Genomic DNA, 27758 nt, shown 5'->3' with positions numbered 1-27758 from the left:
TGATCATAAGAAAGGTTCTCAGATCCCATGACTTGTGGGACATTAAGTTAAGCAGAGCCAAACAAGTTTCTTTGCTGTAGGGCTTCTTAGAACCTTTCATATACTAATACACCTTATGAATCAAGAGAGTCAAAACTTACTTCCCAGACACTTTTTTTTCAGTTTATGGACATAGTATTCTGAGAAATGCTGGTTTATTTTCTTTTCAGAAAAGAAAGCAAGAAGGATAAGGATCCTGAGGAGCTCAGTTGGCTAAGCATCCAACCCTTGATTTCAGCTTGGATTATGATCTCAGGGTCATGAGATGGAGCCCCGTGTCCAGCTCTGCGTTCAGCATAGAGTCTGCTTGAGATTCTCTCTTTCTCCCTCTGCCCTTCCCCCTGCCTTGTCTCTTTCTCTCCAAAATAAGTGAATAAATAAAATCTTTAAAAAAAAGAAAAAGAGCAAGACCCAGGATGGTCCAGGGCCCTAAAGTTACAGAACTACCTACATGACCTAGCTGTAGAATGATTGACTTGAATGATAGACCACTGTGGTGGTGTAACACTGCACGGAGAACAGAAGAAAGGATGGTGGCCATTTCTAAAACGATTAATGGCTGAGGATTTGAAGTTTTGACACATATTTGGAAAGAAGCCAGGGACAGAAGAAGCGGCCCTACGTTGGCCAGACTGGAGCAGTGCATATGATCTATTGTGCCATGCAGAGCTGTTAGGTAAGGCAGCTTCCTGCACCAGAAGAGCTCATCATCAGGCATCTTCATACTGACCATGATCTGCATGGATATTTTGGTCCTGACAGTAGGACCGGATGGATACCGGGGAGAATTGTGGATCTTCATTGAAAAGAGAGCATTACTCTCAACCAATGAACATTTGTAGTGGCTTATAAATCTTCTGGAAAATGGATAATATAGTGTATATTAGTAATATATTTTTGTTTGTTTTAAATTTTGCCCTGGAATATTTTTCCAAGCATGTCTGGAAACATACTATTAGAGAGGGACTTCATTTTTCATTAATAATTTTAGGAGGAAAAGTTTATAGTAGGATCTGTGACCCACAGATCCTACAAAGTGTTACATAAATAATACAGGAAACTGCAAAATGATCCTATGTGAAGTCACTCCACAAGATGCATGTTTAATTAGCACCTACTAATAAAACAGATGCATGTGAAATTATTTAGGGTGACATGTACTGAACAATACGATATCAGCACAGGATGCCAAGGGCATGCAACATAACCTGTTTTTAATTGAGCATTTTATCACCAAACAGAATAAGAGACAGCTTGTGTTTTATATATTTCTGCAGTACATCATTATCCAACAATAAATGCAAAAATAAATTACCAAAAAAAAAAAAAAAAGACAAACTTTAAGCAGGAAAAAATTTAAAGGCACAGATTTTTTTTTTTCGTTTTGGATTTAGCTTCTCAAGGATTTTATATGAAAACTAGGAAGTGGCTCCGTACCATACTAGTTATTTTAAAAGCAAAACTTTAGTACTTTGCTTTTAACTCAACTACATTATTTCCAATATATTTTAAGAACTACCTTTGAAGAATAGCCCAGAGCATTCTTAAAGATATGATCTCAAATTCAGAATTTCTTTTGACTTCGTAAAAACTTAAAAAGGAAGCTTTCTTTTAGCTGAAATAAGTTATTTTTCCCTAAACACACACACACACACACTCACACACACACACACACACACACACAGAGTCAAAGAAATGACTGGTAAATCAGATGGTAAAAAAAAATAGCTAAAAGAAAATATATAGCAAGACTGACCTCAGGAGGCTTTAGTATCCAGGAGTATCCTGGCAACCTCCAAGTTACGGAGGTAATCACTCGTTGGTAACAACTCTGACGTTTATGATTAGAATGAATGTCAAAGGCAGTCCTGAAGGGAGAAAAACCCTACAGAGTATTGCTTCTTGAGATATAAATATGGAAAGGTCAAAGGGCAGCTCCTCCCACTTGCCTTGAGACCATTCATGGCAGTGACTATGGTTTCTTGTTCCTATCTGACCCTTTTATCTTTTTTATCTCAGACCAACTGTGTCACCTCTTTCTTACCCCATCTCCCTACACTTTCCACCTGTCCCTGCCCTTAGAAGTCACTGCTGAGCTGCTAGCTGTCTCAATCCTGCAGCATCAGAGTGAGGAGCCTGAAATTAATCTACTGCTGGGCTGAAATGTATGCAGGAATCTGAATCTTACTTCCTCTGACTTTTAAAACCTATGGATGCAGAAATGAGTAAGAAATTTGTTCCTTCCTTTCCCCATGCAAAATTCAGGAAATATTTTAGGTGCCTACTGTATTCACAGTGGTGAGCTGGGTGCTCTCAGGTGGATAGGCCTGTTCTCAAGGAAGTCACAACCTTATAAACATTATGATGGGACTTTTTTTTAGAGGATGAGGGAGGAGTTAGGATGAGAACCTGCAGATGTGGGATTTCTTCCTGCAGTTGACTGGGGAAGCAGCGTCCTGGCCTTACTGGAGAGGCGTATGCTGTTGCTGGTGGTGGTTGCATACCATGCATGTTTTTTCTTAAGATTTTATTTATTTATTTGAGAGAGAGCACAAGTGAAGGGAGGGGCAGAGAGAGAGGGAGAAGCAGACTCCCCGCTGAGCAGGGAGCCTGATGTGGGGCTCCATCCCAGAACCCTGAGATCATGACCTGAGCTGAAGGCAGACACTTAACTGAGCCACCCAGGCACCCACCATGCATGCTCTGATTAAATAACTCTGAGGTAGTTGTCAGCACCATACCCTGCAATGTTTGTGCACTCATGCCCTTTGCAATAGAAACGATTTACTTATGCCTGTCATAGCAGAAAGGATTCAAAATGCCATATATAGATAAACTGGAGCTTTATTTACAACAACACAAATGAAAAAAAAACCAACACAAATGTATTTTAAATGCAAAATCATCACTAAATAGGAATATACAGGCACACCTCAGAGATACTGCAGGTTCAGTTTCACACTGCTGCAATAAAGAAAATATTGCAATAAAGCAAATCAAATATATTTTTGGCTTCTCAGTGCATATAAAAATTATATTTGTACTATACTTTAGTCTATTAAGTGTGCAATAATATCTTATCTAAAAATGTACATGCCTTCATTAAAAAATGCTTTATTGCTAAAAAATGCTAAATGTTATTTGAGCTTTCAGCAAGTCCTAATCTTTCTGCTGGTGGAGGGTCTTGCCTTGGTGATGCTGGCTGCTGAGACTGATCAGGGTGGTGATTGCTGAAGGTGGGGTGGCTGTGGCCAATTCTTAAAATAAGAGAATGATGAAGTTTGCCACATTGATTGACTCTTCCTTTTATGAATGATTTCTTTGTAGCATGTGATGCTGTTTGATAGCATTTCACCCACAGCGGAATATCTTTCAGAATTGGAGTCAATCCTCTCAAACCCTGCTGCTGCTTGGTCAACTAAGTTTATGTAATATTCTAAATCCTTCATTGTCATTCCAGCAATCCTCACAGCATCATCACCAGAAGTGGACTCAAATACAAAAAACCACATTCTTTGTTCCCCCATCAGAAGCAACTTCTAATCCATGTAGGTTTGATCATAAGAGAATTTAGCAGCAATTCAGTTCCATCTTCAGGCTCCCCTTCCAACTCTAGCTCTCTTACTGTTTCTATCACATCTGCAGTGACTTCCTCCACTGACATCTTGAACCCCTCAAAGTCATCCAGGAGGGTTGGAGTCAACTTCTTCCAAACTCCTGTTCATGTTGATATTTTGACTTCTTCTCATAAATCACAAACGCTCTCAATGACATCTAGAATGGTGAATCCTTTCCAGAAGGTTTTCAATGGACTTTGTCCAGATCCATCAGAGAAATTGCTGTCTTTGGCAGCGGTAGCCTTACGAAATGAATTTCTTAAATAATAAGACTTGAAAGTCGGAATGACACCTTGATCCATGGGCTGCAGAATGGATGTTGTGTTAATAGGCATGAAAACAACATTCATCCCCTTGTTCTTCCCCATGTGAGCTCTTGGGTGACCAGATGCATTGTCAATGGGCAGTAATATTTTGAAAGGAATCTTTTGTCCTGAGCAGTAGGTCTCAATAGTGGGCTTAAAATATTCAGCAAACCATGTTGTAAACAGATGTGCTGTCATCCAGGCTTTGTTTTTCCATTTATAGAGCATACATGGGCAGAGTAAATTTAGCATCATTCTTAAGGGCCCTAGGATTTTTGCTATGCTAAATGAGCATTGGCTTCAACTTAAAATTGCCAGCTCCTTAGCCCCTAGCGAGAGAGTCAGTTTGTGCTTTGAAGTTTTGAAGCCAGACGATGAGTTTTCCTTAGCTATGAAAGTCCTCACTGGCATCGTCTTCCGATGGAAGTCTGTTTTGTCTACGTTGAAAATTTGTTTAGTGCAGCCACCTTTGTTAGTGATCTTAGCTCGATCCTCTGGAGAACTTGCTGTAGGTTCTCCATCAGCACTTGCTGTTTCACCTCATACCTTTGTGTTATGGAGTCAGCTTCTTTCCATAAACCTCATGAACTAACCCCTTCCAGCTCCAAACTTTCCATCTGCAGCCTCCTCAGCTCTCTCAACCTTTATAGAACTGAAGAGAATCAGGGCCTTGCTCTGGATTAGGCTTTGGCTTATGGGAATATTATGGCTGGTTTGATCTTCTGTCCAGATCGCTTGAACTGTCTCCATATCAGCCTTCTTATCTCTTGTGTGTTCACTGGATTAGCACTTTTAATTTTCTTCAAGAACTTCTCCTCTGCACGCACAACTTGGCTAAGTGCTTGGCACAAGGGGCCCAGCTTTTGACCCATCTTGGCTTTCAATGTGCCTTCCTCATTAAGCTTAATCATTTCTAGCTTTTGATTTAAAGTGATAGACATGCAGGACGCCTGGGTGGCTCAGTGGTTGAGCATCTGCCTTTGGCTCAGGTAGTAATGGCTCAGGTCATGATCCCAGGTCCTGGGATTGAGTCCCACATCAGGCTCTCCATGGGAGACCTGCTTCTCCCTCTGCCTATGTCTCTGCCTTTTTCTCTGTGTCTCTCATGAATAAATAAATAAAATCTAAAAAAAATTAATTAATTAAAATAAAGTGAGAGACACGTGAGTCTTTCTTTCACTTGAACACTTAGAGGCCACTGTAAAATTATTAATTGGCCTCATTTCAATATTGTTGTATCTCAGAGACTAAGGAGGGTCCAGGAGAGGGAGACAGGAGAATGGCCAATGAAGCAGTCAGAATATACACACAACCTTTATTAAGCTTGCCATCTTCTATAGGTGGTTCATGGTGCCCCCAAACAATTACAATAGTTAACAGCGAGGATCACTGATCACAGATGACCATAATAGATATAATAATAATGAAAGAGTTTGAAATATTATGATATTGCCCAAATGGGACACAGAGACACACAATGAGCAAATCCTGTTGGAAAAATGGCATGAAAAGTCTTGCTTGGGACGTCTGGATGGCTCAGCGGTTGGGCGCCTGCCTTAGCTCACTTTGTGATCCCAGGATCTATAATCTAGTCCCATACCAGGCTCCCTGAGAGGAATCTGCTTCTCCCTCTGCCTATATCTCTGCCCCCCTCTCTCTCTCTCAGTCTGTGTCTCTCATGAATAAATAAATAGATCTTTAAAAAAAAAAAAAGACTTGCTTGATGTAGTGTTGTCACAAACCTTTAATTTGTAAAAGATTTTAAAAATACACTGTTTAATAACAGGAGATATGCCTATAGTGATGAATTCTTTTATAAACTGAAAAATACTTCTGAAATGTAAATATTAGCTTCATAAGTTCTCTTTTAGACTGGATTTGTGTGTGCTTGGTTCTCCGAAAGTAAGCCATACCTATGCATATTTTGTAGGTGAAAAATTCTGGCACTGACTTATGCATCTCAAACTCCATGTACATTTTATATACTGCCCTCCTTTTCCTTTGGCTTTACTTTTATCACTTACTTCACCTGTTTTACTTTTCTTCTTATCCTGTAAGTCTTTAGGTAAGGTGCCTTAAATCCTTTCTGTGTCTAGATGAGATATTAATAAATAAAATATAACCATTTATTTTCCTTCTCCTTATGATATAACATTTTCTTTTTCTAAAGATTTTGTTTGTTTGAGAAAGGGAGAGCACGAGGGAAGGAAGGGGCAGAGGAAGAGAGAAAAGCAGACTCCCCACTGAGCAGGGAATCCAATGTGGGACTCTAACCCAGAACCCTGAGATCATGACCTGAGAGGAAGGCAGATGCTTAACTAACTGAGCCACCCAGGGCACCCGATACAGCATATTCTTATGCTGATATGCCAGACCTGATTCAGAGGCAGAGAGAGCTCTACTTGATTCAATAGTACTATTAAAAACAGCCACTAACTGGCACTGGCAAAGGCCCGTTTGGTTTATTGCTTATTAACAGTCGCTTTCTATTAAAGCCCAGTGCCTTTTGTGGCCAGTAAAAGCAGGCCATGCATTTTTACTCTTGAAGAAATGATTAACTTGTTATGTTGGAAGAGGGTTTCCCATATAGCTTTGCATATGAATCAGAAAAAAAAAAAATCCAGCTAGCTGCCAGCTAGCCTCCCTGAACAGCAGAGGCCGAGAAAACAACATTTTCAAACCTTTTATGTATCAACAGAATAAAATATTTTGAAGACACAAAAGTCACATATGGCTATCCCAGAATATCACAATCCATGAATATGGGTGTTATTGTTTTTTGTTCTGCGAGAAAGCTTCACACGCTCTTTCCCAGATATGCCCAGTATAGCTTGATTCATAATAGATTCATAATAGATGCTGAAAGATAAATACACAAACTGACTGTAAAGTAGTTACCCATGTTTTATTTGCTGTTGACAAAGCTAGCAGCATTTTCTTTGCCTTGGAGTGGGAATAGGGAGATTTAACTATTAGTCTGAAAAGCAAATGAGACAAGTCTTTGAAACTGAATGGAGCTGTGTGACAAGGTATCTTCACTATTCTTTACCTCAGCGAGTCCTCCGGGAAGCACTTTTAAAATAATAATAATAATCTCTCCCCACTGGAATATGAATGAAAAAATCCTTTAGTATGCTTTGAAGGAAGGTAGGATAAAACACAGATAGCTATTGTAAAGACAATGTTATATATATATTTTTGCTTTTGTAATACAGAAAACCCAAGGAATCAAAAAAACCGGAGTTCTGGTTGCCACCTGTTGACTAGCTGGGTGATCCTGGACTTTAGTTTGTTTATCTGGCTCATTCCATCCATCACTATTTAGTAGGATGTTCAAGCACCATTTTGGATAGAGGATTCATAAGACATAGACCCAGTTCTCTTGAAACTTGTAGTCACTAGACTATAAGAGAGAAAGTGAGAAGATATTTACAAAGTCAGAATGTAGAGTTGTAAACCCAAGTACAATTGGAGTTTGGAAGTTTGAACAAAGCCAACTTGTAAGGGCTTTCTGAGCTCTGTGATGCTCCAACAATGTTGTCTTGACTAGGAAGAAAATTTCACTCTTTCTGAACAGGATATGTCTTAAGAAATGATTGACTAATGAACAGATGAATCAATCAGGAATGGATCATGACACTTACAAATGTCGTGATAGAAATGGGTTAATAAGAACTAAACCTGGGCCTCTATGTAGGGCCAGGGAGTGGGGCTGGAAATTGAAGCTCACCATCAAGGCCAGTAATTGGGGGCAGGGAATCAAAAAAGGTGGCAAAGCGTCCCGGTTATTGGCCAACTTTGTGAAAAATTCAAGGCAGGAGACACAAATAAGCAGGACAGAGCATACAGAGGAGCCTTTGAGCTGGTTCTTGCCTCTGAATTCTTCCTCTGCCCATAACATGTCACTCCAACCCTCCCACTACCTCTCACTTCAGAACCTACCCTATCAGGGCACCTGGTGGCTCAGTGGTTGAGCATCTGCCTTTGGCTCAGGGCGTGATCCTGGGGTCCTGGGATTGAGTCCCACATCGGGCTCCCAGCATGGAACCTGCTTCTCCCTCTTCTTGTGTCTCTCCCTCTCTCTCTCTCACTCTCTCTGTGTGTGTGTCTCTCATAAATAAATAAATAAAATCTTAAAAAAAAAAAAAGGAACCTGCCCTATCTTTACTTCCCAAGAGCAATCATTGCTTGGATGGAGTCTTAGATTTTCTGACAAACAGCCTAGTGTTTAACATCACATGGCATTTGCTTTCACTTGCATTTTGCATTGTTTCTCTCTCTCTTTTTTAAAGATTTTATTTATTTATTCATGAGAGACACACACAGAGAGAGACAGAGACACAGGCAGAGGGAGAAGCAGGATCCATGCAGGGAGCCTGATGTGGGACTTGATCCCAGGTCTCTAGGATCACACCCTGGGCTGAAGGAAGGCACTAAACCACTGAGCCACCTGGGCTGCCCCGTATTTGTTTCTCTTTTAAACCAGGCTTTTCCATTTGTTTCTCTTTTAAACCAGGCTTTTCCTCTGACCCTTGCTCCTGACTTCCTGTTGTAGTAAACTGTTTAGTATTCTACTTGTCCCAGGACTGTGACTCTTTGCTTCTTCCTTCCCCAGGGACTGTAGCCATGGTCATGAATCCCCTCTCAGAAACTGTAAGCCTTCTTTTTTCTGATGATCCTTTTCTATGTCTATTTCTTTTAAATGTGGTAGATTAGAGTTCTCCGGAAAAATAGAACCAGTTTGTTCACACACACACACACACACACACACACACACACACACACACTCCGGGGAGTAGAGATTGAGAGAGGTTATAGGAATTGACAAACTGGAGAACAAGGAAAGCTGGTGGTGTAATTCAGTCCAAGTCCAAAGACCTAACAACCAGGAGAGCCAACATCTGAAGGCAGAAGAAAATGGATGTGCCAGCTCAGGTGGAGAGAGAAAATTTGCAAACCCCCCCCCTTTTTTAAGAGATTTTATTTATTTATTTTGAGAAAGAGAGAGAGCATGGGGTGAAAGGCAGAGGGAAAGAGAAAGAAAGACTCTCAAGCAGGCTCCCTGCTGAGCATGGAGTCCAATGCAGGTCTTAATCACGCAATCCTCAGATGATGACCTGAGCTGAAATGAAGACTCAGATGCTTAACCAACTGAGCCACCCAGGTACTCCTAAATTTGCCCCTCTTTCACCTTTTTGTTTTATTTGAGGCTTCAGTGGATTGGATGATGCCCATCCCCATGGATGAAAGTGATGCTCGTTACTCAATCTACCAGTTCAAACACTAGCATCTTCTAGAAACACTCTCACAGACAAACACAGAACTAATATACTGCCAGCTATCTGGACAACCCTTAGCCCATCCAAGTTGACAATAAATTAACCATCACACATGGTAAGAAGAAGTTTATTAAGGGGCTTCAGGTACATTTCCCTGCCCCTAATAGAGAGAGATACATAGGAAGAGATACCCTTCCCTTCCTTCAATCTTGTAGAGCACTGACAAGAGGCCTAGTACTATTATAACCATTTCACTGACTGCTTAAGAATAAAGAACAGGGAGCAGAGCCATAGGATCTCAAGGAAACAGCCTAAGAGCTGCAACATGTCATATGTAAGACCTGACTTACCTCTAAACTTCCAATTAAGTGAGCCAATAAAATTCTTTATTAAGCCAGTTAACTTGGATTTTCTGTCGCTTGCAGCCAAAAGCATTTTATCTAATATAGTGCTCTAAGTGGGGGCCATTTAATCATTTGCAAGCTAGTCTACAAATCACATCTGATCCTATATGATTCTAAAAGCAGAGCTAAGTTATTAAAAGAGAGTCAATTTTAAACTATTGAGCCTGCTTCAGTTTTGAGGCTGTGGCATAGAGCAGTGGACCAGATGTGGCTGCTAGCCATGGCTCTGCCACTCACTACCTGTATATCCATGGACAATCCATCTGGTTCTTCTGCTTCTCTTTTGTTGAAGGCAGGGGGATGGGGGTTGAGTTACATCCTCTGTAGATTCTCTCCAACTCTCCAATTTCTTTTAAAAATGCATCAAATGCAACAGTACTGGTAAAAGAACTTCTGTTTCAGGCATTTTCTTGGGCACCAGGAATAGAACATTGACACATGGTTCCTGAGGCTATGGAGCTTGAAGTCTGTGGTGGTTCTACTCTGCCAAGGGCAACTAACCTGACAGATGGTTAAGAGAATTCGGACTGAGCTAGAGGATGTTCTTGATGTTTCTGTGTGAAGTAGACTAAGACCATCAGGACTGTTTTGGTCTGAACAGATGAAGTTAGGGAGAAATAAGATTTACATGAGGAAAGTAAACGCAGACCAATTGCTCATCTTTTTTTTTTTTTTTTTCCTAAAAACAATTCTTGAAGCTCAAAATAGGAAAACTCAGGACAATTAAACAGAAAAGAAATTTAACTTTCTCCTGTAGCTGAGAATCTGAGGGCTAGGGCACTTTGGAGAGCCTTGTATTTTGCTCCAGCTTAAAATCAGGGTTTCTGGATTTTTGGTTATGGGTTTTCTGGGGGTGAAATACTTAACCTTTTTGTACCTTCTCTGCATAAGATAGAGAATGACTAGACTATGGTCACTAATCACCCACCCCACTATCCTTGAAGGGTACAGCATGGTGGGAGGTCTCTGAGAATGTCCCTAGCCAGTTCCTAGCAGGGCTCCAAGGATCTGTGGGGACCCTACATCTCTGCCTACAGCAGAGGATTCTCTACAGCATTCCCTAGACATAATGGCTCTGCCTAGGGAAACTCCACAGGGCAGCTTCTAGATGGAATGCCTTTCTTTCTTGAGTTCTTAACAGTTCTTGCTGCAATTTACCACTCCAGAGGTTGCCTGTGGACAAAGCCAAGTGTGGTAGAAAGAACACAAACCTTGGATTAAGCAGACTGTAGTTTGAATTCCAGATCAATTACTTACACATTATGTGAACTTGAGCAAGTTATCTCACCTCTTTGAACCTCAATTTCTACACCTGTAAATTGGGAATAATATCTTATACTGTTGCTAGTACTACCCTAACAGCATATGCAAGATATTGGTCACATGCCTGGCAAAGATGTTCAAGGTATACTGCCTCACTTCTCCTTCCCGGGATCCCTCATTAGCTGGTCAACCAGAAACTATTGACCATCATTGGGGATCAGGAAAGAAAGCTAATAACAAGATTCCCCAGTGGCTACCTTAGCAGCTATTCTGGGATTGTCTGTCTTTTTAAAGAAATGGATCTTCTGAGGAAACCATTAAAGCATCCTGAAAGCTGCAGCTGGAAAGCAAACATGGGTGACATATCATGGTGTTCTATTCTTTGTGTCCTCTTCTTTTTTCTTTTTCTTTTTTTTTTTTCTGATTCCAATGTATTAACTCTTTCAAGTCTTCTTTATAGGGCCTTGCTCCCAGAAGACAGTTGAATGTGCCTATAGATCACCTCTCAGGGACAGCCATTTTTCCCAAGACAGGTATAAACTCATATCACTTGCATGGTGGCTGATCTTGGTTTAGGTTACATTTGCATAGGAAATGCTACAAATATGGTAACAGCTTCTTTTAAAAAATATTTTATTTATTTATTTGACAGAGAAAGAGAGAGAGAGCACGCACAAGCAGGAGGAATGTCAGGCAGAGGGAGAGGGAGAAGCAGACTCCCTGCTGAGCAGGGAGCCCAACTTGGGGCTCAATCCCAGGACCTTAGAATCATGACCGGAGTTGAAGGCAGATGTTTAACCAACTGAGACACCAGGTGCCCCAGTAACAGTTTCATTCAAGAGAAAATACAGGGAAAACTATGATTTTAAAAGATTTAGCTGGATTCACTGAAGACGAAATTTAATAGGTTACTAAAATAATGTTTTGAGAAATATCTTTAACCTTGGAAGTTACAAATACAGCAGTAACTTCTCACCATTTCCTCAGAATGTTATCTCTGTGATATCATTATAACTCTGTGATGATATAGCAAAACTCCTGGTTTCCTGCACTGATTTTTATTCTAGCATTCATCAAAGTTATACTACAAAATAGTGTGGTTAGAATTTCCACCTTCTGCTATGAAGACATAAAGATGGATTAAAAATGGAAACTATTGTTAAGAAATTTCAAGGCAAATGATTTTAAAACATTGGGGTTCCATGGCATTACAGGGTGGTTCAGTCAGTTAAGCATCTGCCTTCAGCTCAGGTTGTAATCTCAGGGTCCTGGGATTGGCTCCCTGCACAATGGGGAGTCAGCTTCTCCCTCTCCCTCTGCTCCTCCTCACAGCCCCTCCACCCCACTCATGCTCTCTCTTTCTCAAATAAATAAATAAAATCTTTTTAAATCCCTCCCAAAACCAAAAAACCCCATTGGGGTTCCATCAGGTGTTTTGGAGACCATACCAATGGATAAAAAATTAGATCAGTAATTGTCTTCTTTAACTTGGTAACAGTCTATAAGCTGTAGGAACTTCAGTCTTTCCATATATAAAGTGAAAACAAAGTAGAGAGCTATTGAGTGATAGTTCTTAGGATACAATTCATGTAATACTACTGAGAAATAAAAAAAAATCTTTGCTGTTATTTAATAACAGAGGTGTGTATTTCTTGGGCAGGAATATCATCTTCAGCACCTGTCACCATATGGGACATAGAGGAAGCTCTCCCTCCTGTTTCCAAGAAAAGAAAAATTATTGAACTCAGGCTGAGTGTCAACAGGTTGGCAGGTCTTCAATAAAAATATTGGAAGAAAAATCAACGCAAAAGAAATATGGAAATCATAAAATATTTTTCTATAGCATGGAGTCCTACTGCACCATAAGGTTTGTGTTTCAATAATGCATTGACAAGACAGGAAAAATATTTATTGGATAACATTTTTTTTGCAGTGAAAATGACAATTTGCTAGAGCAACAGAAAAACAAAATCACATTTTAGTTGGAAAAAATATATCCGAAGCTACAATTATCCTCTGGTCTGTAACACCCAGAAATTTCAGGTGAGGTAAGAATAACTAGTCACATCCCATTCTGGAGTCCTGACAAAAAGAAGAAAATGAATTAGGCAGTAGAATAGAGGAAATGAATGAGGTCCACAAAAGACTGAAGCCCAGTGAGCTAGGAGCTGTCTTGAGCAACCTCTGCCAACCTTTCAGTGCTCCATGCTCATGTCATAACTATCTACACATGGATCATAAGGAAATAAGTAATACCACAGCTGTAAATGTATGCTTAGCCACCAGTGGCCATAAAGAGTAGCATAAGGGTAAATTCTTTCTGCTTCAATCTCCAGCATCCTCCCTAACAGATTTCTAGAAATGCTCAACTGAGATTGTGTTAAAATATGGGTGATTGAGAATCTGCTCTTCCACAGTCTCATTGAAACTTAAAGGTAGCTCAACACCCCACACGTACTTGTCTGGAATTTACAAGGATGAATGTCCCAGGAATAGGTTTCTAAAATAGGGGTATACAGGGGCAACTGGGTGGTGCAGTGGGTTGAGAGTCAGAGTTTAAGTTTCAGCTCAGGTCATGAACTCAGGGTCACAAGACTGAGCCCTGCTTGTGGCTCTGTGCTCAGTGAGGAGACTTGAGATTCCTTCTCCCTCCTCCCTCCTCCTAACCCTCCCTCCCTCTATCTCTCTCTCTCTCAAATAAATAAATAAATCTTCAGAAAAACAAAATAAAATAAAATGGGGGTATCTTCAGGGAGTAATGATGGGCTTAGGAGATATTAGCATCTGAAGGCATAAGATAAACTTCATGGCATTTGTCTTGCCAATTTTACTCAAAGATTTGATTGACAGAATATTTTAATTTTAATACAAACATAGAAGGGAGTGTGTGTGTGTATGTGTGTGTATGTGTGCATGTGTGATAAAAAGTCTTGTAGCAATTTTGAAGATAAAACAAGAAACTAAAATTTTTTCAAGCTTGTCTGTGCCTACTTCAAGCTCTGACCTCAGACCTTAAGATGTATTCTTTCATCTTTCTTTGCCATTAGGGGATCATTCGTAGAAATATTTTAAAAACCACTTCCCAGGGACACCTGGGTGGCTCAGCGGTTGAGTGTCTGCATTTGGCCCAGGGCATAATCCCAGAGTCTTGGAATTGAGTCCCCCATCGGGCTCCCTGTATGGAGCCTGCTTCTCCCTCTGCCTGTGTCTCTGCCTCTCTCTTTCTCTCTTTCTCTCTCTCTCTCTCTTCCTGTTTCTGTCTGTCTCTCTCTCTTTGTGAATAAATAAATAAAATCTTTTAAAAAAAACCCTTCCCAAAAGAATATAATTTCCTTTTCACCACCATGTCAGCCCCTGTTATACCCTCAAACACTTGACCCTCCCCAATATTAATAAATGGAAAGTTGTTGCTGAGTTGTTTGAGAGCTGCAAGGTGAAAATGAGTTTTCCAAGGTGGATGGTGGTGAAGAGGGGAGGGAGAGGGAGGGATGTGAAATAATGGAGGGAAGTGTGCCCTCTGAGCAGTGAGAATAAAAACTGACCTCCTCACATAATTACAGTGAATAAAATTCTATCTCCACTTCTCCGGGAAGAACTTTTGAGGTAGTTGGACAGCATTTTCCAATTCTGGGGAATTAAATTAGCTCCTCAAGTTTAAAACTTCATAGAAATCACTGCAGCGAGTAGAAGATGGAAGGGTGCAATGGGGAGACTTTTGTTCCCTTGATTTATCTGTTCTTTGTTTTGGTTTCTAACTGGGTCATTGTACTGGCAGGGGGCCCTCAGCTTCAAACTGAGTCTTTTCACTGTTTCCAGTCATCTTCATTGAAGGGGAAACCTTCCTCTTTAATGAAGGCTCCCAACAACCTGTTATCTCGAAGAAATCTTACTTAGAAATGGGTCATCCTTAGAAAGAATCTGAAGGAGGGGTGGGTGGGAGGAGGGAAAGTCTTCGTGAAAGGAGGTCAGATCACACTGGTAAAACTAGCAGTGTGTATGGAGATGAGTTGTCTCTCGGAATCTTTCTTTGCTCCCTAACACAACTCCCATCACGTGAGTCCCAGTAAATGTCATGGGGAGAACTGTGAGGCCACCATTTCTTCAATCTGTTTATGCCAGAAACACTTATTGAGCACCTACACATGCTGACACGCATGCTGAAGATAAACAGATGAATGGAATATTTTTTCAAAAAAGCTCACTGTCTAGAGGGTAGCCAACACATAAACAGATTGTTATAAGGGGATAATAGGGTGGTGAAAGAGGCAGACTCATGCTTACTACGGGAGCTCCAAAAATGGTCACCCACCTGAGGTGGTAGTGATCATGGTGAATGTTTGAGATGATGACTTCTTTATCTCACTTAATTCCATTCTTTCCCCATTCATTACACTGTAGTCATACTGGCTTCTTTTTTTGTTCCTTGGACATGCTATGCTCTTTCTCTGCTCAGAGCCTTTACTCTTGCTGTTCCCCCCTACCAGGAGTGCTCCTGCTCTTGTCTTGGCTATCTTCTTCTCATTCTCTATTCACATCTAACACTAGCTCCTTGGACAGAGGATTCCTGGACACCATAGCTAAAATGTTCTGCATTTGCTCAGATTTGTTAGACTATGGACACAAACTCCAAAGCATAGAGTAGCTGAAGTACAATGAAGTTTGTCACTTCTGCAATAGTCCAAGGTGGCCGTTCCTAGTTGGCAAGTGGCTCTCTTGATGCAAGATTCAAACAAAGATCCACCTTGTGGCCGTGCCATCTCCTTGGGCCTCACTGTTGCTTACAGATGGGCAGATTGGAGGGGACATAGCCGTGTCTTAAAAACTTTGACCCAGGAATTAACCACGTCACTTCCACTCATATTCCATTGGCCAGAATTGCCTTACCTGGATACAGAAAGAGGCTGGGAAAGGTGGTCTAGTTTTGTGCCTAGTAAGAAGAGGAAAGAGACATGTGAAGCCCTGCTAGTGCATTTGTATGAACACTACCACACCTCCCCCTCCACATTAACCTACCTCCCATCATCCCACCATTCCCTTTGTAGCACTTACTATAGACATGCCATCATCTTGTTTATTGATTTCCTTTCTTGTTACATTGGTTCCCTCCATTAGAATGTATTTCATGAAAGTAAGAATTTTGCCTGTTTAGCTTAACCCTGGATCACTCCTAACATAGATTTGATGCCTAGTAGATAGTGAGTGAAAAACTATTAGCTGAATTAACAATGGGCTGAGTCTGGAGAGATAAGTAGGAGAGGAAAATAGGGGAGCTTGGGAGTGTGTATGAGGGAGAAGGAAAGAAGGGCCTTGCAGACAGAGGGGATAGTTTTAGCAATATCACAGAGGCAGGAAATAACACAATGTGTGCACACGATTACCTGTATTGGATAATAATACCTGAGTCAAGGAGTGGTTGTTGACAGTGCTAGAGATGTAGGGAGGAGGCCACCTTCTGCTCCTCTCCTTCTTTAAGGGCCTTTGATACTTGACTTTAGTTCTATAATTCCATATGTCACAAGCCTCAAGAGGTTCCTCCTTTCTGTAATAAGCTCCAAAGTTTGCCTTCTGTTATTGACTTTCTATTTTCATTTCTTGTTTCATTCCATTGTGGTGGAAGTAGATACTTTATGCTTTTTGTCAGTCTTTTAACATTTATTAAGACTAGTTTTATGGCCTCAGATATGGCCTATACTGTAGAATGTTGCATGGGCACTTGAGAAAAATGTGTATTCTCCTGTTTGGGGATAAAGTGTTCTATAAATGTCTGTTAACTTGAATTATTTATACTATTATTGATGTCCATGATCTCTTCATTGACCTCCTGCTTGGTTGTTCTATTCATTATTGAAAGTAAGGTATTGAAGTTTTCAATACTGTAGAATTGTGTGTTCCTCCCTTCAATTCAGTCAATGTTTGCTTTATATATTTGGGGGCTGTGATGTACTGATATGTTTATAATTGTTATATCTTCTTGAGGGATTGACCTTTTTAACCAACATATAATATCTTTTTTTGGCTTTTGTAATATTTTTTTTCCAAAGAAATTAAAGCCCATTTTGGCTCATATTAGTACCTCAGGTTTCTTTTGGTTACTATTTTCAGTGATTATCTTTTTTAAAAAATATTTTATTTTATTTGTTCATGAGAGACACAGAAAGAGAAGCACAGACACAGGCAGAGGGGGAAGCAGGCTCCCTGTAGGGATCCCAATGTGGGACTCAATCCCAGAACCCTGGGGTCATGCCCTGAGCTGAAGGAAGGCACTCAACCATTGAGCCACCCAGGCATCCCAGGGACTATCTTTTTCTATCCTTCATTTTCAATCTACTTGTGTCTTTATTTAAAAAAAAATTATTTTAGAGAGAGTGCATGCACAAGTGGGTGGAGGGCAAAGAGAGAGAATCTCCAAGAAGACTCCTTGCTGAGTGTAGAGCCTGACTTAAGGCTTGATCTCACTACCTATGGAGATCATGACCTGAGCTGAAGCCAAAAGTTGGATGCTTAATCCACTGAGCCACCCAGGTGCCCCTATTTGTATCTTGAAATTTAAATTGTGTTTCCTATAGATTGCATAACATTGTATCTTGTATTTTCATCCAGTCTGACAATCTCTGCCTTTGGATTACAATATTTAATTCATTCACATTGAATATTATCATCTGTCCTTTTACTATTTATTTACTATGTTTCTTATATCTTGTCCCTTTTTGTTCCTCTCTTTCTTCTTTCCTGCTTTCTCTTGTATTAAGTGATTATTTTCTAATGTATCATTTAATTCTTGTAATGATTTTTTTCACTAAAGTTTTTGAGTTATTTCCTTGTGATTGCTCTAGGATAACTAACTATATGCATTTTACCTTATCAGAATCAGTTTCATATTTATAATAAATCCCAATGAGATGTACAAATATTACTCCTATATAGCTTTTTTACCTTTCCCTCTTTTTTTAAATTTTTTTTTACCTTTCCCTCTTTTGTGGTATTATTGTTATATATGTTACATACATAAGTGTTACAAACCAAAAGAATACATTGTTATAATGATTACTTTTTATAATTTGATATCTTTTAAAAAAGAAAATAAAGGAGAGCAAATTACATAGTTATAGCTTTAAAAATATTAGCCTTCTTATTTATTACTTCTGATTATCTTCATTTGTTCTTGTGAATTCAAATTACCATCTGGACTCACTTCCTTAGTTCAATACAGCTTTGTTTCCACCCACTTCCTTTGTGATTTTATTGGCAAAGATATTACATTTGTATGTGTTATAGGGCCAACACTACATTATATACATGTTATGTATAAACCAAAAAATTGCTGTTAAAATCAGTGCAAAAAAGAAAGAAGACATTTGAAGACATTGGAAAGGTGAAGACTGTCTTCTATAATTACATAATGATATTTACTGGTGCTCTTTGTTTATTTATGTGGATTCAAATTACCATCTGGGGTTACTTGCTTTCAGCCTGAAGAATTGGTTTCAGTATTTTTACTTTTATTTTAGTATTAATGAAATACTCAGTTTCCCTTCATATTCTTCTGTCAAAAATTTCTTCTTTTGTTTATCTGGGAACTTCTTTTTTTGCACATTCAGTTTTGAAAGATAGCTTTGCTAGATATTGGAGTCTTGGTTGACATTTTTTTTTCTTTGAGCACTTTGTAAGTATTATTTCATTAACTTTTAATCTCTGTTGTTTCTGGTGAGAAGTTCATTATAAGTCTTGTTGAGGTTCCCTTGCAAGTGACAAGACATTTTTCTCTTGCTGCTTTCAAGATTCTGTCATTGGTCTCAGATTTTCAGCGTTTTTACTAATATAATGTGTTTGTCTGTGAATGTTTTCCCATTTAGCCTACTTGGAATTCATTGAACTTCCTGGATGATAGATTAATGTTTTTCAATAAATTTGGTGAGTGTGGGCCATTATGTCTCCATATATTCTTTCCTCTCCTTGTTCTTCTATCATCCTCTAGTACTCCTATTGCATGTATGTTGGTGCACTTCATGGTGTCCCATGTTTCTCAGAGGCTCTATTCCTTTTTCTTCATTTTTTCCTCTCTTTTCTTTGAATTGCGTACTCTCTATTGATCTACCTTCAAGTTAGCTAATTCTTTCTTCTGCAAGTCCAAATCTACTGTTGAGTCCCTCTAGTGAAATCTTCACTTTGGTCAATTGTACTTTTCAACTTCCATCATTTTTGCTTGGTTCCTTTTTGTAATTTCTATCTTTTTACTAATAGTCCCTATTTTGTGTGACACTCTCCCCAGACCTTCCTTCATCTTTTAAGATTTTATTTATTTATTGATGAGAGACAGAGAGAGAGAGAGAGAGAGAGGCAGAGACACAGGCAGAGGGAGAAGCAGGCTCCACACAGGGAGCCTGATGTGGGACTCGATCCTGGGACTTCAGGATCATGCCCTAGCTGAAGGCAGGCGCTAAACTGCTGAGCCATCCAGGGATCCCTCTTCCTTTATTTCTTTAACTATGGTTTCCTTTAGTTCTGTGAGCACATTTATTTATTTATTTATTTATTTATTTATTTATTTATTTTTTATTTATTTATGATAGTCACAGAGAGAGAGAGAGGCAGAGACACAGGCAGAGGGAGAAGCAGGCTCCATGCACCGGGAGCCTGATGTGGGATTCGATCCTGGGTCTCCAGGATCGCGCCCTGGGCCAAAGGCAGGCGCCAAACCGCTGCACCACCCAGGGATCCCTCTGTGAGCACATTTATAATGGTTACTTTGAGGCCTTCGTTCAAACCAACATCTTGTTGCTCTCTTAAGCAGTTTCTGTTCCTGGATGTTTTTCCAATGCTTGGTGTATACTTTCCTATTTCTCAACAGGTCACATAGTCTTTTGTTAGAAACTGGACATTTTAGGCAATATTATGACAACTCTGGATATTGCACTCTTAATCTCCCAGGCTTGTTCTTTCTTACCTATTTGTTTAGCAACTACTAGATTATTTTGGTGAAGCCCATTTTCCTTTCTGTCCTCAATGTTAAACCTCTGATATTATTCTTCACAGGATGTAGTTTTGGGTAAGCTTATAGTCACTTTGAAATGACAGTAGTTTCAGCAGAGTGGCAGAGGTTTCTGTAACTGTCTCTTTGCACACCCAGCTTTTATTTAGTTAGTTTTAAATATTTTATTTCTTTATTCATGAGTGACACACACAGAGAGAGAGAGACAGAAACAGAGGCAGAGGGAGAATCAGGATTCCTACAGGGAGCCCAACGTGGGACTTGATTCTAGGATGCCAGAACCATGCCCAGAGCCAAAGGCAGACACTCAACCACTGAGACACCCAGGCATCCCCACACTCAGCTTTTAAACTCCACCAATTTCTAGGATTCTTTCCACAGTTCTGTTCAGCCAACCAACTGGTCTAGAGTTAACTTTCTATCTCTAAGGAAACTACCAATCCCCTCTCAACTATCTTTCACCACAAATCCATTGTTTTTGAGAGTGTCCTTAGGCTTCGATTTCTCCACACTATTGCAAATGAAGTCAGTTCCTTTAGGAAGTGATTTGGAGCTCTTTGCTTTGTGGTCTCATTCTCCATCTGGTTGGAATCTCTGGAGCTGGAAATTGGAGGAATGGTGTGCTTCATTTTGAGTGCACTTCATTCATTTTTGGAGTAGAGCACTTGGTGAAGGAGGCTGGGGACAGTAGCCTTAGGTCTTTTCAACTTGTCTTTTTTTTGGCATAGATCCATCATCTTATGAATTGTTCCTTACAAGGGATTCACTATACTCAGTTACACTCTACCCAAGTGGAGCCTGCATCCCAAAAATGCATGCTGGCTGGAAGAGAGGACCCCTCCTACCTCTTAGCTACTCTTACCTCTTAACTTACATACAGCAACAAGTAGCTGGGGACAGAATGAGAGATGCTAGCATTGCCCTTTGAGTGGGAGCTGGAGAGAGAAGGATCCTTGTGTTCTTGACTGCATCTGTCTACAGCATGGTTTTCATCTAACTGAGCTGGGCAGAGGGACGAAGGGAATGGTGTTGGTTCAGATATCACTGTTCTTACTGAGTTTAGAAGATTTTCCTTTATAAATGTTTCTTGATTTGCCATACATCCTTAGAACCCAGCCCAGAGACTTTAAATGGTTCTTTTGTTTTTGTTTTGTGGTTTAAAATAACTTTGACCAGTTTACTTGGGAGCTCTTTGTGCTCTCATGCCAAAAACAGATTCCACCTTGTTTCTTTTTGTGTCCCTAGTCTCTAGCTCTGAATTCAGCATATAATATGTACTGTATGTTGAACAAATGGTTGGGTGGGTGGATGAGTGATGGTAACCAGGAAGTATGACAGTTAATTTTATATGTGAACCTGACTGGGCCATGGAGCACTCATATATTTGGTCAAATATTATTCTTTTTGTGTCTGTGTGTTTCTGGATGAGATTAACATTTGAGTCAGTCAACTGAGTAGAGCAGATTGCTCTACCTCATATGGGTGGGCTTCTTCTAATCAGTTGAAATCCTGACTAGAACTAAAAAATCTCACCTGCTATCAAGTAAAAGGGAATTTCCCTGCCTATCTATCTTTGAACTGGGACATTGTTTTTTCTTGCCTTCAAACTCAAACTGAAACATTGGCTCTTCCTGGGTCTTGAGCCTCCAGTCTTCAGACTGGAACATACAGCTTTGGCTATCCTGGTTTGCAGGCCTTCAGACTCAAACTGCTGATGATTGTTGGCTTCCTGGATCTCCAGCTTCCTGAATACAGATCTTAGGACTAGTTAGCCTCCATAATTGGATGAGCCAATTCTTTACAATAAATCTATCTATCTATCTATCTATCTATCTATCTATCTATCTAATCTCCTATTCGTCTGTATCTCTGCAGAACCATGACTACATTAGGAAAGAAAATGCCAAGAACTAACATTTTTGACATATTTGGATATGCCAAGATTAACATTCTTGGCATTTATGGAATTTCATGACATAGTCTCTTTTGGTTATCATAGTACTAAAAGCAGCATCTTCACTATATGTATTATCTCCTTGGATCATTAAATTAAGATATCTAATTATATTTTCTCTTTAAAAAAAAGACCCTCTTTCAAATCAATTACTCCTCAATCACTCAAATGAAATCAGTGATAATCATGTCCAAATCCACTATTGTTTATTTTGAGAGATACCTTCAATGCATTTGCAACTTAAAATAAATAGTGTAGACAAGTATTTATGGGAAACATACTAAGTTCTGTTTTTCAACCTGACTTCTTGAGAGTTAAACTGGTTTTGTTTTTAAAATAATCTTCCCCAAAGCTTTTGAGAAATCACAATAAAATGGCAGTTGAGAGAGTGGCATTTTTATATTATGTGCCTCAGTAAATGAAAGTCTCAGTTGAATAATTTCTAATCTGCATTAGCATGCGCCTCTCTCGCGCTTTTGTATTACATTCACACAGATCTTATTATCTGATCCTACAGAGATCTTGTTTAGAGTACACAAAACTTCCCTGGAGGGTTTTCCATTTAAAGCAAAAGAACCAGATCAACAGAGCTCTACTGCAATGCCCCAGAAAGATGCAAAGCCTACAATTGATTTCCATTGTGGGAAATTGTATGGCATTTTTCTGCTCACCAGCTTCAGTTCAAACTCGGCACTAGGCTAAGCCAAGAACTGAGAACTGGCTTCTGAGAACATCAGGGAAACAACAGCCTTTGCTCAACCGTCTATTTTTTGCCCAATTTTAACACTGAGGGGCTTAGGAAGAGAACTGACAACATTTTCAATGTGAAGCTTATTCAATGTTTCTGTGTTGCTACAATTAAGCATTTCAGAAGCATATGTGGTGCCTTTCAGTTCTGACCCAATCGTCCGCTCTGACAGGTCACAGACAAAAACCAGGGTAATGAAAATCTATCTTGATCACAGGATCCAGACACACCAGTCTGGTGTAGATCAGAAAAGAAAACAACCACCCAAATGCTGATTTAATTTCCTTTTCCTCAAATATTGAGTTCATATTGAAACTGAGCATACCAAGTGTGAATTTTGCTAAGAATAACCCTCTTAGTGTTATATGAAATCTGCAGAAGTTTCTCCAGGTAATTGTGAAGTCCTAACACATTATAGCCCATGTTCATTTCTTTTTCTATGCATTCAGATCCTAGCTTGTATATTATCCTATCTATCTAAATTAAATGAAGGGGATAGTTGAGGACATTAGCTAGGTAATGTGGAAATTTAAGGCAAAATGACTTTCAAAGATCCAGAAAATGGATGGGAGAGTGATATAAATTATTCTAAGCACACAATCTCAACTTAGCTTGACCATCTCCTAGTTCTCTGTCTTCTTTTAGTGCTGTTACCATTAAAATTATCAATCATCTAGGTTGCAGAGTTTCATTCAAAATACAGTAAGCACAAGTGATTTTCTCTGGAGCTATGGGATGAAAAGGAATCTTGTTTTCTCAAGCACCATGGTATAATAATTTCCTCCCATTGCCCAGATCTGGCTCCCATTCAGTAACTTTCCTAAGGATAGAACCTTGGAGAAAGTATAATAATTGCATGGCCATTTTCAATTTCTGGCTAGCTTTTCTGCCCTGAAGCCTGAACATCAAATGGTCTTGTGCAAAGTAAAACATTCAAAGCACCCTGTGGTGGGTTGAATAACAGTCCCCAAAGATGTCCATTCGCTAAACTGTGAATATGTGACCTTCCATCACAAAAGGGTCTTTGCAGATGTAATTCTGTTAAAGATTTTAAAATGAGGAGATGATCTTGAATTAACCCAGTAGGTCTACTGCAATCCCAGGGCCTTTATAAGAGGTGGTATAAGGAGTTAGTGTCAGAGAAGGAGATATAATGATGAAAGATGAGGTAGGAATGAAGTGTGGCTGTGAGTTAAGGGTTTCTAACAGACTCTAGAAACTGGGATAGTCAAGGAAATAGATCCTCCCCTAGAGCCTCCAGAAGGAACACAGCCCTGCTGAGCCATTTCAGGCTTCTGATCTCCGGATAATTAATTTGTATTGTTTTAAGGCACCAAGCTTCTGATGATTTGTCCTGGCAGCAATAAGAAAGTAATAGACACTCCCTCCTGACTTTGGTCCTATAGAAAGAATCAACCTAATAAGCCATCACTCCTTGCTATCTTCGATCCCCTTGATTCTACAGAGCAGAGCTCTTAAACTGGGTTAGAAGTGGCAATAAGCCTTCTTAAATTCACAATATATTTACAATTTGGTGTCACATGCATTTTTCTGGGAAAGGAATCCATAAATTTCATCATTGACTTAGCAAAGTGATCCGTGGGCTCAAAGTTTCAAATTTTACTCTCGATTGGGCATTCCCAACTTCACATCGTAACCCCCAGCAGTCTGCGGGTAAAGGAAAAAACCTAAGAAAGAGAACTTTTAAAATATCTTTGTTCTTTCATAAGTGGTCCTTCCTCTACTCCAGAGGATGAGGCTGGGTGGGGCTTTTCTCTGGAATGGTGCTCTTGTGTGTCCTTTATGTGCTGTTCTTGTTTCTTACATATGCCAAACCCTAACTAAGGATGAGGACACTGTGCATGGAGCTGGGTGATTCTGCAGTACCCCTCACTGCTCTGCTAGGCATGGTGGCAATGGTGGTGTGGACAGAAGTGTCAATGTGAATATAGCATCACTCAATGACTCTGTGTGCTGTTTGGATTATGTCTTGGCTGCTACATAGAGTCTAAGGGCATCTCTGTGATGTGTAGCCTTTTTCAATGCCTGTAAAGATGTGGGCAGGGAGCAGAAGAAAAACTTTCTCCTCTCTAGCCTTCAAATGATGTATTACTAATATAATCTCATGCACAAAGTGGGAGAAACAAATCATCCTGAAATAGAGACAAAGTATTATCTGAAAAGGATTCTATTTACTGCCAGGGTAAAGCAAAGCAGAGATGAAGTTTCTATTCTTCCTTGCATAGCAGTTGTTATTTTGCAAAGGCTATAATGAGTGTAATGCTATTTTGTTGTTATTCATTGGTGCCTGCCAGGACATTCAGGTTCTGTTCACTTTACATCTGCTATACCTTTAAGTAGTGACATGTGGGGAAATTGCTGTCTTGTTCGTGTCAGACAGCCATTTACCCCTAGAATACTACTGTTATTCCAAATTTAATAAATGCCCACTGGGTATTGGGCAATGTCCAAGACACATTGACAGTCCCTGCCTACACACGTGCATGTGCCAAAGCAAGTTGGCAATTGGCGCTGTGATATGCTTCTCTGACCATTGTAGATGGCATTCTTCTGAAACAAAGAGTGTCAACAGTAACTCAGCTGCAGATTTCTTCCAAGAAAGCTGTAAAAGAAACTGAATGCATTTTGTTTGCTTAGCATCAAATTATGAAAGAACTCATAACAATGACTTGACAGTACATGCAAAAACATTACAGTTGCCAAGGACTTTTATACTGACTCTGGGTCTTGACTCTTGCCATTTTTTGAGGTACTCATGGCAGATGTTATTATCTTCCCAAGGATACAGATCTCCAAGAGGTTAAGGGACTTGTCCAAGGAGAATATGCCAGCAAATGGCAGAGCCAGGACCAAAACCAACTCAGCTATTTTGACTCTGATCTCAGCAATTTCCCATTCTCATCCCAGATATGACAATATCTCCCATCAATCATCTAAGGAGCTTCCAAGTAGAAATTAGGAAATCTTTTATTTTAATTCTGCTTTCTTTCATACAATAGGAGAACCTGGGGAAAAAGTCGTTTATATTGTCTTTTTCATCAGTAAAGAGTTTACTCCACACATTCTTTATGTACATATCAGTAACTACTGAAGTTTCGGGACACATAAGGCAACTAGATAAATACTCAGTTAAATAGAATTAAAATTCTCTTTGGCTGTGCATATCTTTGAAAATGGAAACATTTTGAAAAATAGAGTTTTGCTGTTAGGCATTCATTTTATTTAAACATTTAGAATCACCTTTAGTTACATAGTCTGTGTGCGTGTGTATGTGTGTGTGTAAAATCACTGAGTTCCCTAGAGCTCCACAGAACATGAATAAACATATGGACTGTTCTCTTACACCTACCCCACAAGTCTGAGTATTGAGGATTTATATAGTTAGAGACTATGTGGTGTAAATATGTATAAATTTATATTGTGTTAATTTATGGCATGCAGTACAGAAGGCTGTTTGCAAGTTGCAGTGTACTTCTTCCCACGTTTCTGCTGAAATATTCATATCTGGGTTCCTTCCCCATGTTTTCCTTTGTCTCCCCACAGATGTTTAGGCAGCTTGTTTTCAGGGGAGCGAATATGTCTTAGAAGTATGCTTACTGAATTCAATTCAGGTGAGGAATACACTATCTCTATCAGGTTTTGGCGAAAGGATACTCACTTTCCCTTCAGTCCTGCTCACTTCTGTTATGAAGGCAATTGCTCCAGAGTGGCCACACTCTGGATGAATCTTCTTCCCTGGCCTGATGTCCTTAAATGTCCAAAGAGCCCTAAGTAGATGAGTAGCCTTTCATTACAGAAAAAAGAAAAGCCGCATTAAAAAGCAAACAAACAAACAAAAAACAGGGATGTCTGAGTGGCTCAGCAGTTGAGCATCTGCCTTTGGGCATCTGCCTTTGGCTCAGGGCATGACCCCCGGGTCCTGGGATCGAGTCCTGCACCGGGCTCCTTGCATGGAGCCTGCTTCTCCTGCCTGTGTCTCTGCCTCTCTTTCTGTGTATCTCATGAATAAATAAATAGAATCTTAAAAAAAGAAAAAACCACCCAAACCATCCCTACACTTCATGGCTCTTTGCCAAAGAAGCTGAATTTATATCAAAGGGGCTCCAGTACAGCCCACCTCTAGTTTTTGTGGTTATGATAAGAGGAAAGAATGGTCATAGATGAATGAAGTTCACAGAGTGCTCACAAACCACATCTTACTTGACCTGCTCCTTCACCAGCTTAACCTACTAAAAAGTTATGCACATTTACTTATTTGAGTTAATCAATGGTTTCTTTCCTGATCCTCCCATGGGAAGGTGTGCTAATGGGTAGGGGATGATTGAGAAGGAGGCAGTGGGCAGGAAGAGGAAGAAAAAAACCCAAACTGAGTGAACAGTCCCTGAATGATCAAAAGCCGGCTGTAAATGGAAAGAGGTTTGAATCACCCATGAGTTCTCTGAGACAAGGCAACTGCCTGTGCAGATAATATCTGTTTCTCTGAGTTTAAGAAAAATTAGTATTTTTAGGTTGTTTAGCTGCTTTCCTTCTGCCCTTAGAATTCCACTGCTTATGGAATTTGAGGATGGACCTCTTGAGGGAACAATGGAATTATCTACCATAGGGATTACATGAGGATTTGTTGATCAAAACAACTTCTCTGCAAGTGTCTTGTCAAGCACTAAGAATTCACCAGTCCTCAAAATGACCCGTTATGGAAACAACATTGCATAATCCTTCACCATTCTGAATCTTTCTTTCTTTCCTTCCTTCCTTCCTTCCTTCCTTCCTTCCTTCCTTCCTTCCTTCCTTCCTTTCTTCCAAATGTACATTGTCTCATCCACTCCTCCCAACAATCTGGTAAAGTTCAAACTTTTTAACAGAGAAAGAAAGGAAACCTTAAGAAAGTCAAAATAACCTTCCTAAGGCCACACACTTGGAAAATATCATAGCCAGAAATCAAACCTTGGTCATTTTTGCCAAGTTAAGGGCACTGAGTTACTGCACTCTCCCATTCTGATTTGAGTGGAAAAAAAAAAAAACCTATGTCTAAAATGTTTATTTAAATCTAAGTTTTACCAGCTCATCTGGTGTTTCTGTCACGTTTCCTCAATGTTCTGAATTTCTCCAGACTTGATTATTCCACATCAGGCACATCGA

The 27758-nt window shown here is 39.7% G+C and overlaps 1 long non-coding RNA gene across 3 annotated transcripts in view; it reads left to right on the top strand.

Moving 5' to 3' along the window:
* The window catches only part of LOC140626045 (uncharacterized), a 45260-nt gene that overhangs the window by 8349 nt on the left and 9153 nt on the right, over nt 1-27758 (top strand). For all 3 annotated transcript variants that reach the window (XR_012025294.1, XR_012025292.1, XR_012025293.1), the window contains exon 3: nt 12568-12774. This is a non-coding gene — a long non-coding RNA (uncharacterized lncRNA). The remainder of the gene's footprint in view (nt 1-12567; nt 12775-27758) is intronic.

The sequence above is a fragment of the Canis lupus genome, chromosome 37 (assembly GCF_048164855.1).
Source record: "Canis lupus baileyi chromosome 37, mCanLup2.hap1, whole genome shotgun sequence".
NCBI classification, from domain to species: Eukaryota; Metazoa; Chordata; class Mammalia; order Carnivora; family Canidae; genus Canis; species Canis lupus.
Note: the sequence above shows the minus strand (reverse complement) of the source record. Positions and strands in the feature narration are given on the sequence as shown.